The sequence below is a fragment of the Eurosta solidaginis genome, chromosome 3, assembly GCF_040869045.1.
Source record: "Eurosta solidaginis isolate ZX-2024a chromosome 3, ASM4086904v1, whole genome shotgun sequence".
NCBI classification, from domain to species: Eukaryota; Metazoa; Arthropoda; class Insecta; order Diptera; family Tephritidae; genus Eurosta; species Eurosta solidaginis.
The window spans coordinates 72,005,033-72,017,782 of record NC_090321.1 but is presented as its reverse complement, the minus strand read 5'-3'; the positions used below and the strand labels follow the sequence as shown (position 1 = coordinate 72,017,782).

Genomic DNA, 12,750 nt, shown 5'->3' with positions numbered 1-12,750 from the left:
AGAACATAAAACATTGGTATGCAATTTAAGTGCAATCATAGAAGTTCCAGATAGTATTCTAAGATTAGGTTAGACCACTAAAATTTGTAAGTTGTACCTAACCATTTAGTTAAGAAGCTTCGCATTCCAAGGGGTTGGGTTCCTTTTATTTTCCTTCCTTGTATATATATATATATATATATATAAATAGTGCGTACATATAAATTTGATGCACACGGGCGAGCGTTGTCGCATTTGGGACTCTGCAGTCTAACTCTACTGGAGCGTAGTTTCAGTTGACTTAGTTAATTAAAAACAATTTTCTTGCATTCTCTTACGTATTAGCGAAATTAAATGGAATTTATTGTAACCCACTTAAATACGTCAACATAAGGATAGAAAATAAAATGAGCTCAGTGACCTTATTAAAACGACATACTTATGTTCGAATTAGTATATTATATTAGGTAATGCCTTGGATTTAAAGATGTATAAATAAATGAATTGTAATCAAAATGGGAATGTTGGCATCTTCATTCTTTTAGAAGGTACTTAGGGCATACAGGTAAGGGGCCACCGAATTATAGGTGCGTCGGTGGCCATGGATTTTGAGGGTGGGATATAAGCACCGGGCGTCGCAACAACACCCGCGGCGCCCCCAAGTTATATTCGGCCCTTTTGTTGTATTTTAATTTTCAGCTTTTTTTTATTTTCGATTTTCAGCGTTGGTAACCGGCCATGTCCGGTTCGGTATTTTTTTTTGCGTCAGTTTTTTTTTTGAATTTTTGAATTTTTAAATCTTAGAATGTCTAACGGTTTGTCCGTGGCATCCGGTCCGACCGGATGTCGTTTTAATTTGAATTATAAGCGTTTTGAGTCGGTCTCTGCGTTTTTTGACAGCTAGTTTTGATAGGCATGATAGGAACTTTTTTCTGTTTATGGCGCAGGAACAGTAAGGTTGGCAAGGACCCGCCCCAGCCGACAATGACTAGCCACTGTGCACCAACACATCATGCCGACCGCCTTCCTTACTGCTTCCATGTAGATGCGTTACCATAACAATGTATGTAACTTATATACACTCGCAACCAACAACACCAACACAATCACCAACCCCCTACGATGATAACCAAAACTAGCTAGAACTTTATATATATTTGTTTTCTATAATGAATTGTGAATAAATATTGTAATAAAAATGGGATTGTTGACTACCCTACTGTTTTAGAAGGCACTTAGGGCATACAGGTAAGGGGCCACCGAAATACAGGTGCGTCGGTGGCCATGGTTATTGAGGGTGGGACAAGCACCGGGCGTCGCAACACCACCCGCGGCGCCCCCTATATATATTCGGCCCTTCATGTTTATTTTCCTGCAGTTTTTTTTTGAATTTGGTTTTTAGAGTTAGTAACCGGTCATGTCCGGTTCGGTAATTTTTTTTTGCGCCAGTTTTTTTTTGAATTTTAGATTTTTGAATTTTTTTGAATGTTAACGGTCTGTCCGTGACATCCGGTTCAGCCGGATGTTGTTTTAGTTTGAATTATAAGCGTTTTGAGTCGGTCTCTGCGCTTCTGTCAGTTTGTTTTGAATTCGACAGCTGCTCGTTTTGATAGGCATGATAGGAACTTTTTTCTGTTTATGGCGCAGGAACAGTAAGGTTGGCAAGGACCCGCCCCAGCCGACAATGACTAGCCACTGTGCACCAACACATCATGCCGACCGCCTTCCTTACTGCTTCCCTGTAAATGCGTTTCCATAACAATTTAATGTTATATTTTATAAAATTTATCTTCACTCGTCATGTATGCATGACTGTACATTAAGTATATAGTAAGGGTGTTTTCGATCCCGTTTTTTTTTTTTTTTTTTTTTCAATAAAATTTGCAGTTAGATGTATGCAATGACATTGCGTAGTATGTAAATTGAGCATGCTTTTTCAGCATCGATTATATACACTCCGTTAAATTGTTCCGTTTATTTTCGAGAATTTTTATTTTTTATTAGTATGTGTGTATATGAACATTTATTTTCAGTGGCCTGTTGCCAAGTGTCTTTCACGACCCGTTACGATCAATTATGTATGTGTTTAAAGCGAATTGGCTTTAATGGCGCCACGCCAGTTATTAAATATGCACGAGTTTTTGACTCCTGTTAGGAGAACCCGTAACCGCCCCAACTCCGGGTCAGGGAGGCAACGCATCTCCCAACTCCGCCAAAACGCCCTAGGGAAGCACCGCAGCCAACCTTGTGGCCTATTTTAATTTGTCACTCAGCGTAATACTAATTTCACACGGACGGCTTATTGAATAATAAAGGCAATTTTCTACATTAAGACGCTTATTGAGCTCAATCTTCCCTACAAAATTCGAATCTATTATTATTTCATTAGTAGCTAATCGAATGCCTAATACTATTTTCACACAGGCGGCTTATTGAATAATAAAGGCAATTTTCTACATTAAGACGCTTATTGAGCTCAATCTTCCCTACAAAATTCGAATCTATTATTATTTCATTAGTAGCTAATCGAATGCCTAATGAAGTCAAAAGCACAATGCAACTCCGTTGGCAGCGTTCCGCTTCTGTTTCCGCTTCTTAGTTTTTGGTGTGTTCAGTGCTTAAAAATGTCATTTGTCAAAGCAAATGTCATTGTCTGCATGGCGGAACGATACAAGGTGGCCGCATCGAACAGCTGATTATAACCTTTTTTATTTGATTTGATACATCAACTACCGGCGCAGTACGATTTTGACATTTGTCCATCGAATTTACAAGTACATGGAATTTTGTTTGTTTGTAGGTATGTCACCATGCTCCCACCTTGTATCGTTCCGCCATGATTGTCTGTCTCATCCTTCATACTAATCGAGCAGTTACTTCTGTGTGAAAGCAAAAAATTTACGATTTCATTAGCAGGTGAAATGAGATCATTAAGTTTCTGTGTGAAAACAGTATAATGAAGTCAAATGCACAATGCAACTCTGTTGGCAGCGTTCCGCTTCCGTTTCCGTTTCTTAGTTTTCAAAGCAAATGTCATTGTCTGCATGGCGGAACGATACAAGGTCGCCGCATCGAACAGATGATTATAACCTTTTTTATTTGATTTGATACATCAACTACCGGCGCAGTACGATTTTGACATTTGTCCATCGAATTTACAAGTACATGGAATTTTGCTTGTTTGTAGGTATGTCAACATGCTCCCACCTTGTATCGTTCCGCCATGATTGTCTGTCTCATCCTTCATACTAATCGAGCAGTTACTTCTGTGTGAAAGCAAAAAATTTACGATTTCATTAGCAGGTGAAATGAGATCATTAAGTTTCTGTGTGAAAACAGTATAAAGCCCCCATTACTGATACTTAGCATAGACTTGACTTGACTTGGCGTAAACTTGGCAACTTAGCCACGATTATACTCCACTTGGCGCATAAAATCTGGCATCATAATCAGCGTTGAAATTTATTTTTAAATAAATGTCAATTTGTATGACAAAATGTCAAAATGAAATGGTATCAAACAAATGGCATCTCAAAATGTAAACGTCACTTAGAACTTACATAGAAAATCAAAATTCAACAGACTTCTAAGTCAAGTTAAGTTTTGAGTAATCAGTAACATCCAATGTTCATTTAACAGAACTGTAAGTGACAGTTCGCAACCCAAGTCAAGTCTATGCTAAGTATCAGTAATGGAGCCTTAAGAGGCCCGAAAATTTACGTTGAGTAGAGGATGACCCGTACGACCGTTCGCACGAAAAGACAAGACCGGAGTGTTGTTTAGATTTGGCAAACATCCGTGTACCTGTGATTTTGTCACAACTACTGAAATATCACAGTACACTTCAGCTACAGCTTAAGGCGGTGACACAATGATATTTTTCATATAGACACGTTTAACACAAGCTTATGCATTCCAATAACATCGCCACAATTAACTATGATGTTGCGTTTGTAAATATGAAGGAACTTCAGACTTGGCAATTGAAGTTTATTACGCCTTGCCCATTCACATACAAAATTTCGCGAAGCACTGTTGTAAACATTCTCCCTATACAACAAAAATACTTGCTAACATATTTTGGGTCGTATTCGATTGTTATATTGCAGTTTTTAATTGTGAAAAATGTTAGAAAATTTACCGACCTGTGGGAAAAATAATTTCACTTGCAAAGTGTGCCAACACCCTTAGCCAAAGCAAATGTCAAAATTCTTCTTATGATTTGCTTGGAACAAAATTGGGGAGTTGGCTACTTTTCAATATCAGATGGCGCTAGTGTCGCTCATTCTACCATTCTCCATAAAAATACATGCAATCTACTCATAACTGCGTAAGCATGTGTTGAGCTCATCTATATGAAAAATACAACCAAACGAAATCTAATGTGAATTGCTCATGAAACCTCGTTCCATGATTGAATAACACATAAGGTTTGGTCACAAATCACAAACAGAAGATTGCGCATGCACGAGTTCAAAATTGGGGTTGGATTTTATATAAGGTGCCACGATTTTCAAACTTTTGTTGATTAGTAGGGGTAGAGGGGGTCCTAAAAATCACCAAAATGGAATCCGCAGCTCTAGGAAACTCTTAGTTTATGAAATATAAGCTTTTTAATTTCAAAATTTAGTAAAATTTCAACTTAAGTCCTGCACTTAAAATTCGGGTCGCACATGTCAATAGCGATATCAAAAGACGCGTATAATATATAACATAAGGATAGAAAATAAAATGAGCTCAGTGACCTTATTAAAACGACATACTTATGTTCGAATTAGTATATTATATTAGGTAATGCCTTGGATTTAAAGATGTATAAATAAATGAATTGTAATCAAAATGGGAATGTTGGCATCTTCATTCTTTTAGAAGGTACTTAGGGCATACAGGTAAGGGGCCACCGAATTATAGGTGCGTCGGTGGCCATGGATTTTGAGGGTGGGATATAAGCACCGGGCGTCGCAACAACACCCGCGGCGCCCCCAAGTTATATTCGGCCCTTTTGTTGTATTTTAATTTTCAGCTTTTTTTTATTTTCGATTTTCAGCGTTGGTAACCGGCCATGTCCGGTTCGGTATTTTTTTTTGCGTCAGTTTTTTATTTGAATTTTTGAATTTTTAAATCTTGGAATGTCTAACGGTTTGTCCGTGGCATCCGGTCCGACCGGATGTCGTTTTAATTTGAATTATAAGCGTTTTGAGTCGGTCTCTGCGTTTTTTGACAGCTAGTTTTGATAGGCATGATAGGAACTTTTTTCTGTTTATGGCGCAGGAACAGTAAGGTTGGCAAGGACCCGCCCCAGCCGACAATGACTAGCCACTGTGCACCAACACATCATGCCGACCGCCTTCCTTACTGCTTCCATGTAGATGCGTTACCATAACAATGTATGTAACTTATATACACTCGCAACCAACAACACCAACACAATCACCAACCCCCTACGATGATAACCAAAACTAGCTAGAACTTTATATATATTTGTTTTCTATAATGAATTGTGAATAAATATTGTAATAAAAATGGGATTGTTGACTACCCTACTGTTTTAGAAGGCACTTAGGGCATACAGGTAAGGGGCCACCGAAATACAGGTGCGTCGGTGGCCATGGTTATTGAGGGTGGGACAAGCACCGGGCGTCGCAACACCACCCGCGGCGCCCCCTATATATATTCGGCCCTTCATGTTTATTTTCCTGCAGTTTTTTTTTGAATTTGGTTTTTAGAGTTAGTAACCGGTCATGTCCGGTTCGGTAATTTTTTTTTGCGCCAGTTTTTTTTTGAATTTTAGATTTTTGAATTTTTTTGAATGTTAACGGTCTGTCCGTGACATCCGGTTCAGCCGGATGTTGTTTTAGTTTGAATTATAAGCGTTTTGAGTCGGTCTCTGCGCTTCTGTCAGTTTGTTTTGAATTCGACAGCTGCTCGTTTTGATAGGCATGATAGGAACTTTTTTCTGTTTATGGCGCAGGAACAGTAAGGTTGGCAAGGACCCGCCCCAGCCGACAATGACTAGCCACTGTGCACCAACACATCATGCCGACCGCCTTCCTTACTGCTTCCCTGTAAATGCGTTTCCATAACAATTTAATGTTATATTTTATAAAATTTATCTTCACTCGTCATGTATGCATGACTGTACATTAAGTATATAGTAAGGGTGTTTTCGATCCCGTTTTTTTTTTTTTTTTTTTTCAATAAAATTTGCAGTTAGATGTATGCAATGACATTGCGTAGTATGTAAATTGAGCATGCTTTTTCAGCATCGATTATATACACTCCGTTAAATTGTTCCGTTTATTTTCGAGAATTTTTATTTTTTATTAGTATGTGTGTATATGAACATTTATTTTCAGTGGCCTGTTGCCAAGTGTCTTTCACGACCCGTTACGATCAATTATGTATGTGTTTAAAGCGAATTGGCTTTAATGGCGCCACGCCAGTTATTAAATATGCACGAGTTTTTGACTCCTGTTAGGAGAACCCGTAACCGCCCCAACTCCGGGTCAGGGAGGCAACGCATCTCCCAACTCCGCCAAAACGCCCTAGGGAAGCACCGCAGCCAACCTTGTGGCCTATTTTAATTTGTCACTCAGCGTAATACTAATTTCACACGGACGGCTTATTGAATAATAAAGGCAATTTTCTACATTAAGACGCTTATTGAGCTCAATCTTCCCTACAAAATTCGAATCTATTATTATTTCATTAGTAGCTAATCGAATGCCTAATACTATTTTCACACAGGCGGCTTATTGAATAATAAAGGCAATTTTCTACATTAAGACGCTTATTGAGCTCAATCTTCCCTACAAAATTCGAATCTATTATTATTTCATTAGTAGCTAATCGAATGCCTAATGAAGTCAAAAGCACAATGCAACTCCGTTGGCAGCGTTCCGCTTCTGTTTCCGCTTCTTAGTTTTTGGTGTGTTCAGTGCTTAAAAATGTCATTTGTCAAAGCAAATGTCATTGTCTGCATGGCGGAACGATACAAGGTGGCCGCATCGAACAGCTGATTATAACCTTTTTTATTTGATTTGATACATCAACTACCGGCGCAGTACGATTTTGACATTTGTCCATCGAATTTACAAGTACATGGAATTTTGTTTGTTTGTAGGTATGTCACCATGCTCCCACCTTGTATCGTTCCGCCATGATTGTCTGTCTCATCCTTCATACTAATCGAGCAGTTACTTCTGTGTGAAAGCAAAAAATTTACGATTTCATTAGCAGGTGAAATGAGATCATTAAGTTTCTGTGTGAAAACAGTATAATGAAGTCAAATGCACAATGCAACTCTGTTGGCAGCGTTCCGCTTCCGTTTCCGTTTCTTAGTTTTCAAAGCAAATGTCATTGTCTGCATGGCGGAACGATACAAGGTCGCCGCATCGAACAGATGATTATAACCTTTTTTATTTGATTTGATACATCAACTACCGGCGCAGTACGATTTTGACATTTGTCCATCGAATTTACAAGTACATGGAATTTTGCTTGTTTGTAGGTATGTCAACATGCTCCCACCTTGTATCGTTCCGCCATGATTGTCTGTCTCATCCTTCATACTAATCGAGCAGTTACTTCTGTGTGAAAGCAAAAAATTTACGATTTCATTAGCAGGTGAAATGAGATCATTAAGTTTCTGTGTGAAAACAGTATAAAGCCCCCATTACTGATACTTAGCATAGACTTGACTTGACTTGGCGTAAACTTGGCAACTTAGCCACGATTATACTCCACTTGGCGCATAAAATCTGGCATCATAATCAGCGTTGAAATTTATTTTTAAATAAATGTCAATTTGTATGACAAAATGTCAAAATGAAATGGTATCAAACAAATGGCATCTCAAAATGTAAACGTCACTTAGAACTTACATAGAAAATCAAAATTCAACAGACTTCTAAGTCAAGTTAAGTTTTGAGTAATCAGTAACATCCAATGTTCATTTAACAGAACTGTAAGTGACAGTTCGCAACCCAAGTCAAGTCTATGCTAAGTATCAGTAATGGAGCCTTAAGAGGCCCGAAAATTTACGTTGAGTAGAGGATGACCCGTACGACCGTTCGCACGAAAAGACAAGACCGGAGTGTTGTTTAGATTTGGCAAACATCCGTGTACCTGTGATTTTGTCACAACTACTGAAATATCACAGTACACTTCAGCGACAGCTTAAGGCGGTGACACAATGATATTTTTCATATAGACACGTTTAACACAAGCTTATGCATTCCAATAACATCGCCACAATTAACTATGATGTTGCGTTTGTAAATATGAAGGAACTTCAGACTTGGCAATTGAAGTTTATTACGCCTTGCCCATTCACATACAAAATTTCGCGAAGCACTGTTGTAAACATTCTCCCTATACAACAAAAATACTTGCTAACATATTTTGGGTCGTATTCGATTGTTATATTGCAGTTTTTAATTGTGAAAAATGTTAGAAAATTTACCGACCTGTGGGAAAAATAATTTCACTTGCAAAGTGTGCCAACACCCTTAGCCAAAGCAAATGTCAAAATTCTTCTTATGATTTGCTTGGAACAAAATTGGGGAGTTGGCTACTTTTCAATATCAGATGGCGCTAGTGTCGCTCATTCTACCATTCTCCATAAAAATACATGCAATCTACTCATAACTGCGTAAGCATGTGTTGAGCTCATCTATATGAAAAATACAACCAAACGAAATCTAATGTGAATTGCTCATGAAACCTCGTTCCATGATTGAATAACACATAAGGTTTGGTCACAAATCACAAACAGAAGATTGCGCATGCACGAGTTCAAAATTGGGGTTGGATTTTATATAAGGTGCCACGATTTTCAAACTTTTGTTGATTAGTAGGGGTAGAGGGGGTCCTAAAAATCACCAAAATGGAATCCGCAGCTCTAGGAAACTCTTAGTTTATGAAATATAAGCTTTTTAATTTCAAAATTTAGTAAAATTTCAACTTAAGTCCTGCACTTAAAATTCGGGTCGCACATGTCAATAGCGATATCAAAAGACGCGTATTTGCGTCAAGATTCAGAATCCGAAAGCAGAAACTATATTTTTTATCTCGTTTAAAAGTTATTCGGGGAAAACCCGTCGATACTATTGTCGCTTTTTTCGTTGTTGCAATTAAACGAAAACAAATGAAGGTGGTGAATAGTGTTACCAGCTCCGCAACAATATCTTTTTATATTGGTAGAACATTATAAGGTGGTGGCACGTCGACATAAATGCAAGCAAACATACCCTATCAATGTATTTTGATTTTGTAAAACTCTTCGACGGGTTTGTTTGGAGGTGAGTTTTTGGGTTGGATTTTATATAAGGTGCCACGATTTTCAAACTTTTGTTGATTAGTAGGGGTAGAGGGGGTCCTAAAAATCACCAAAATGGAATCCGCAGCTCGAGGAAACTCTTACTTTATGAAATATAAGCTTTTTAATTTCCAAATTTAGTAAAATTTCAACTTAAGTCCTGCACTTAAAATTCGGGTCACACATGTCGATAGCGGTATCAAAGGACGCGAATTTGCGTTAAGATTCAGAATCCGAATGCACAAAACTATATTTTTTATCTCGTTTCAAAGTTATTCGCGGAAAACGCGTGGATACTATTGACGCTTTTTTCGTTGTTGCAATTAAACAAACGAAAACAAATGAAGGTGGTGAATAGTGTTACCAGCTCCGCAACAATATCTTTTTATCTTGGTAGAACATTATAAGGTTGTGGCACGTCGACATAAATGCAAGCAAACATACCCTATCAATGTATTTTGATTTTGTAAAACTCTTTGACGGGTTTGTTTGGAGGTGAGTTTTTATGTTAGTTTTCTTGTTGCCGGTGTCGGATAGGTTAAGGGTAATTTTTTTAAAGGTGTTCTACGCAGAATTACTGTGCATGGCGTAGCCGGTGTTGGATCGGCTAAGGGTTCTTCTTTTAAAGTGCGGCCGAAGGCCGCCTACGCAGAAGGGTGTACTACGCAGAAGGACATCACCGTGGCGGTAGCCTCGGTTATACCACACACCCGGACTTGGCATGGCGTAGCCCAGGGTTTTTTTTTATAATGGCGGCCGAAGGCCGCCTATGCAGAAAGGCGTTCTACGCAGAATTACTGTGCATGGCCACCAAAAAAGAGTTTTTTTTTTTAATTTTTGGTAAATAAAGACTAAAAAATTTAAAGATATATATACATCAGATAAAATTTATTTTTATAAGTTATTTTTCGATTTTTTAATTTTTGAAATCCATTCACTAGTTTCGGAGATATTTTGATTTGAAAAATTCACAATTTCGCCTTTTGACATGGAATCACCCCCAAACCTTTCATTTGCACCAAAATAGAAATATACTGTTGGAATCAGCATAAAAATCTCTATAAAGTCCGATTTGTTACTTTTTTTTGACAATTGTATGTATTCTGCATTTAAGCCCCTTTTTCTAAATTCTTATCATACAAAATTTTAATATTTGCTTAAAAATCTCGCGTTCCGGTAAATTAAATACATTGGCGCATAATCATAGGCCCCTATTATGAGCATCTTTCGATCTTCGGTGGCTATCGAACATCGAAAATCGAATTAGAAGTTGGTATTATGACACCTCATCTCTGTCGAAATTTTCGTTGTGTACCGAATTTTGTAGCGAATAGACATTTGTTGTCGACGCTGTATCGAACAGAAAAAGAATTGTTTAAAATGTAAGTTTTTTGTATTTATGTTCTAATTTTTTACTACCTAGTAGTAATTTTAAAATATTTGAATTAATTTTATATAGGTCCAAGGTCGTGAGTACAAAACAACAGCTTGAAAGACTGGTTTCAATTATGGAAAAAAATTCCCATATAGCAAAATGAACTTGCACAAAGGTTCAGGTGACAAAAAAGTGGGATGATATAACAGTGGAGCTGAACTGTTTAGGACCACCAGTAAGAACGACGGAAAAGTGGATTAAGGTGAACTAAAGAACCATAGAAGTCAATTCTGTATAATACAACTTTATTTTTGTCGTCTCAGGTGTGGGCTGACATGAAGTCAAAAACAAAAACAAAAATGTCGGAGAACATAGTGGAATACCGTGCAACTGGTGGTGGACCAAACAGGTTAAATATCTTTACGCATTCAGAAGAGTCTATAATGGGTTTGTTAAGTCTTCAGACCAGTGTAGATCCACCGGGACAAGAGCATGGCCTTAGTACTAATGCGAATGAAGAATGTGAAGATATGATTGTGGAGCGATTATATAGTGATAACTTAGAATCGGATGAGAATTTGGAAGTAAGTGGACAAAGTGGTGCACCTGATGAGGAGAGGCCACGAAAAGCAAATCGAAAAAGTGCAGCAAAAACGATAGGCTCAAACTATTGCAAGAGCAGACAGCAAATCAAAAAAATGTTTAAGAAGAGATGCTGAAAACATTGGAAGAGATCAAGAAAAGTGCTCTTGAGACAGAAAAGTATGCGAAGAGAACGTATAGCTTGGAGTACTATTATAAACGTGATTTTTTGAAATTGAAACAGGAAAAGCTGGAGTTCTATAAAAGCCAAATGAAAAAATAAGGCCATCACAAATTTATGCTTTAAGTGCTGAACAATACCTGATTTTTTTTTTTTAAACAAACATATGAAACTGAAGTGATATTTTTTATACCAAATTTATAATAAAATTTAAGACTGTATTATGAAAACTGAAAATCTTTAGCTTTTAAGAACCATAATGAATTTACCAAATATTTTTTTATATATATACATGTATATGAATTTTTTATTTCAATAAAATGAATTATCTACAAAACTCGCAATATTCAGTTTCTGATTTCTTCTGCTTCCGAGTTGGTTGTGGATTCAATTTCGGCGAATGGGATATCATGGTCGTCCTCTTCATTAGATAACTCTTCTACAGAAATTTGTATTGTGCAAAGCCGCACACACGTTTATAATTTGTATTGCTTTTTCTGGTGTGTAGTGAAGGGCTCTTGCTGTTCCAAATGTGATTTCAAGGCCGACATATTGAACACACAAGAATCATGTGTTGCTCCCGGATATTTTGCATTTATGTATCGTATAGTCATAGAATGGTCACAAACCTAAAAAATATTTGTATAAAGATGTAAACTTATGTATTTACAACCTGAAACTAATATCAAAATGGTATACTTACAAACATAGCATTAATGCTGTAGAATCCTTTTCTGTTGTAATATAAATTCTGTAATTCTTTTTTGGCAGCAACAATTTTAATGTGTGTGCCATCAACACAGCCAATAATCCCTGGAATTCTGCTAACATTATAGAAATGCAACTTTGATTGATGTAGCTCAGCCTCCTCATAGTTGAATTTTATCCATCTTTCACAAATAAAATTTTCCAAGACATTCAACACCTCTGTTAGAACCACAGACACATTCGGCTGGGCAAGTACGAATGCATTTTCGTGTCCAATGCTCAGTTGGTAGGATCCCCGAGCACAAAATCGGAGAACTGTTGCATATTTTAGAATATTAGAAATATGCTTGGCTCTTGTGCATTGCTGAAGCAGTTCATCTGTACTGGAAAACAAGTCCATGAACGCTTCTTTGGACAGTCTGAAGTTTTGAATAAATCTATAAACAAAACTTATAATTTCAACAATTTAACAACTTATTTAGGAAGCTACACTTACGTGGTGGAATTCATTTTCAAAGTATTTGAAGCATCCCTCACGCGTCTTCTACTTCTGGCTAGCTCCAGTAAGCTTTTCTCTTCATCTGACGAATCATAAAACCACAATTC

General features: G+C 37.3%; 1 long non-coding RNA gene across 1 annotated transcript; it reads left to right on the top strand.

The window, feature by feature from the left end:
• Positions 1-10,634: 10,634 nt before the first annotated feature.
• LOC137246445 (uncharacterized) lies at positions 10,635-11,147 on the top strand. The gene is made up of 3 exons (XR_010951496.1): positions 10,635-10,680; positions 10,758-10,935; positions 10,997-11,147. It is a non-coding gene; the product is annotated as an uncharacterized lncRNA (long non-coding RNA).
• Positions 11,148-12,750: the final 1,603 nt, after the last annotated feature.